The sequence below is a fragment of the Cynocephalus volans genome, chromosome 1, assembly GCF_027409185.1.
Source record: "Cynocephalus volans isolate mCynVol1 chromosome 1, mCynVol1.pri, whole genome shotgun sequence".
In the NCBI taxonomy this organism is placed as follows: domain Eukaryota; kingdom Metazoa; phylum Chordata; class Mammalia; order Dermoptera; family Cynocephalidae; genus Cynocephalus; species Cynocephalus volans.
Genome location: NC_084460.1, coordinates 180,719,623 through 180,723,155, shown reverse-complemented (window position 1 = coordinate 180,723,155; position 3,533 = coordinate 180,719,623).

Sequence of the window (3,533 nt, the reverse complement as noted above, 5' to 3'; positions counted from 1 at the left end):
TTTATTGCTTACAGTTTCTGAGGCTGGGAAGTCCAAAGTCCATCTGGTGGTGGAAACAGTGACCCAGGGGTCTCACATTGCAAGATGGTGGAAGCAGAGAGAGAGAGACAGACTCTCCCCTTCTTTTAAAGCCCTCAGAACCACACCCCTGACCACCATCTTTAATCCATTCATTACTGCACAATCCTACAACCCAATCACCTCTTCAAGGCCCCACCTTACAATTACCATAATAGGAGTTCCCACCCTGTTAAAAGTCACAGTGGGAGCTAAGTTTTAATACATAAAAATTGGGGGATACAATTCAAGCTTCAGGGAGTTTTGGGGAGACATAATTCAATCCACTACATTCCACCCTTGGCCCCCCAAAACTCATGTCTTTTTCATGTGCAAATGCATTCATTTCATCCCCAAAGGCTTAACTTGTTTTAACTCAAAAGTCCAAAGTTAAAAGTCCCATCTGTGAAATCAATACAAGTTGTCCATTTCCAAGATACAATGGTGAGACAAACATAGGGTATGTATTCCCATTCCAAAAGGGAGTAATAGGCCAAAAGAAAGGAGAAACAGGTCCCAAACAAGTCTGAAACCCAGCAGGACAGGCATTAAATCTTAAAGCTGGTGAATCTTGTAACTTGATTCAATGTTTGACCTCCTTCGCATGCTGTTGTGGGGGTTGAGTCCACAAGTCCTCTGGCAGCTCCACTCCTGTGGCTTTCCTGGTCTCAGGCTGATGATTTAGTTCTCGCCTGCTGGTAGTTCCACAGATCTGGGGTCTCCATGGTGGTCCTGCTCTCATGGCTCCACTAGACACGGTTCTGATGGGGTTTCCCTGCTGCAACTCCGACCCCACATTTCTTCTGGGCATTACGCTAGTGAAGGCTGTCTGTAGTGACTCCACCCCTGTGACTTCTCTCTTTCTGGGTCCCCAGGCTTTTCTATACATCTTTTGAAATTGTGATGGAGACTCCCAAACATCCACAGCTCTGGCATTCTGCAAGCCTGCAGACCAAACACCATGTGGACGCTGCCAAGGCTTCCCGCTTGTATTTTCCAAAGCTGCAGGTCCAGCCACATCTGGGGCCAATTTACCCACAGCTGGAGCAGCCAAAGCAGCTGGTGTGCTGGTGCTGGAAGCAGCTTCTGGAGGTGGCCCTGAGCAGCAAGCCCATGTAGAGTGCCTCAGGCCTGTTCCCCAACACCACTCTGTCTCCCTAGGCCTTTGGGCCTGAAATGGAAGGGTTGGCCCCAGAGGCTTCTGTAATGCCTTCAGGGCCTTTTCCCCCTTCTCTTGATAATCTTGTTATTTTGTGTTAATCTTATTAGTACCATTGAATTTTCCTTCTGAAACTATTCTCTGCTTCTCTAGCACATGACCAGGCTGTAAATTTTCCAAATCTTTACTCTCTCTTCCCTTTTAAATTCTGGCTTTATGTCATGCCTTGCTGCTGCTACCAAAACTCAGAGTAGGCGATTAGAAGTAGCCATTCAGCTTCCTTAAGCTTTGTTGCTTAGAAATTTCTTCTACCAAATACTCCAGTTCACAACTCCTAAGTTCTAACTTCCACAAAGTCCTAGGGTGTGGACACAATGCAGCCAAGTTCCTTTCCAGTTCACAGCAAGGGTGATCTTTGCCCAAGTTTCTGAAAAACTTCTTATTTCTATCTGAGACCTCCTTAGAATGGTCTTTATGATCCATATGTCTGTGAGCATTTTGGTCACCACCATTTAACCAATCTCTAAAATTTTGCCTGGTTTTCTTGTCTTCAAGACTTTCACTAGCATCTAGGCTTTTTCTAGCCTGTTCCTCCAAATTCCCCAAACCTCTCCTCAACCCCCAGTTCCAAAGCCGCTTCCATATTTTCAATTATTTGTTATAAGCAACACCCCACTTCTGGTACCAATTTTCTGTATTAGTCCATTTTGTGTTGCTTATAACAAAATACACAGTACTGGGTAATTATAAAGAAAAACGAAATTTATTGCTTACAGTTTCTGAGGCTGGGAAGTCCAAAGTCCATCTGGTGGTGGAAACAGTGACCCAGGGGTCTCACATTGCAAGATGGTGGAAGCAGAGAAAGCAGAGAGAGACAGATTCTCCCCTTCTTTTAAAGCCCTCAGAACCATACCCCTGACCACCATTTTTAATCCATTCATTACTGCACTATCCTACAACCCAATCACCTCTTCAAGGCCCCACCTTACAATTACCATAATAGGAGTTCCCACCCTGTTAAAAGTCACAGTGGGAGCTAAGTTTATAATACATAAAAATTGGGGGATACAATTCAAGCTTCAGGGAGTTTTGGGGGGACGTAATTCAACTGACTTACATTATATGTTCTCTAATCTTTGATCATTTGCTTTTGAAGGCATGGCTGCTGAATGTGTCTGAGTTACAGTGGGGCAAGGAAGTATGAGGAGATGCCCAAATGTATACCTTGGGTCTCATTCATATTCCTACCTGCCCCCAGTGTGTAGAATTAGCCCAACCTCCTCCTGATCAGGGTCAAGTGTATCTTCCCCAAGTATAATAAGTGAATGTCTCTCTTCCTCATATTGTGTATCTGCTGATTTGAATTGAGACTTCCCCGATTATCCTGATCATAATTTGATGTCATAAAATTTCTGAGTAGCTCCTATTTCTGAGGGATAGTGCCCTTTGTACTTCAAAATATCATTAAACATTCCTCTAGTTATTGACAGTTTCTGTAATACATGGATTTTAGTTTCACAGTCATTCTATGGTTTATAAGCATACTTTTATAAATCACTAGAGGTCATTTCCTCATAATTAAAGTAGGCAAATGCCTACCAGTTGTTTTGATAACTAGATTTAATATATGTGAAGTATGTAGCACAGAGTAGGCACTCAGAGGTTAGTATTTATTTTATAGTTCCTGTCATGAAAGTTATTGTAATTCATTATTCAACAAATATATCTTAAGCATAAAATCGAGAGTGGTGATCAATGGAGCATTAGAATCGTGCTAGGTACTGTTCGGGAAGGATGAGGGCAAATGGAGGGTAATCTACCGAGACAGGAAAGAGGTATAATGGGACTGCATGTATTTCCCACTCAAGCCAGTCATTTCCCTTCTGGATATGCAGTTCTGGAAGTGGGCAGTCTAGGCTGACATATCGGATACATGTATAACCTTACTTGTAAACCACCATGCTTAGTACCACATTTCTCTGCTACCACAGCTGACTGAGCAAGGAATGGCCATGCAGCCCAAAGACAGCCAACCATCCTTAAACTGCTGAGCAGCCCTCAACGTGGTGTGCCTTAAGACCCTTGCCTGCATGACAGAGGTGCACCTTACTGGAAGGGCACCTAAAGGCCATGTTCAAATCCTCCATTAGAATTGTCTTTTTTTTTTTTTTTTTAAGTTGACCGGTAAGGGGATTTTAACCCTTGACTTGGTGTTGTCAACACCATGCTCACCCAGTGAGCTAACTGGCCATCCCAATATGGGATCCGAACCCACAGCCTTGGTGTTATCAGCACCACACTCTCCTGAGTGAGCCAT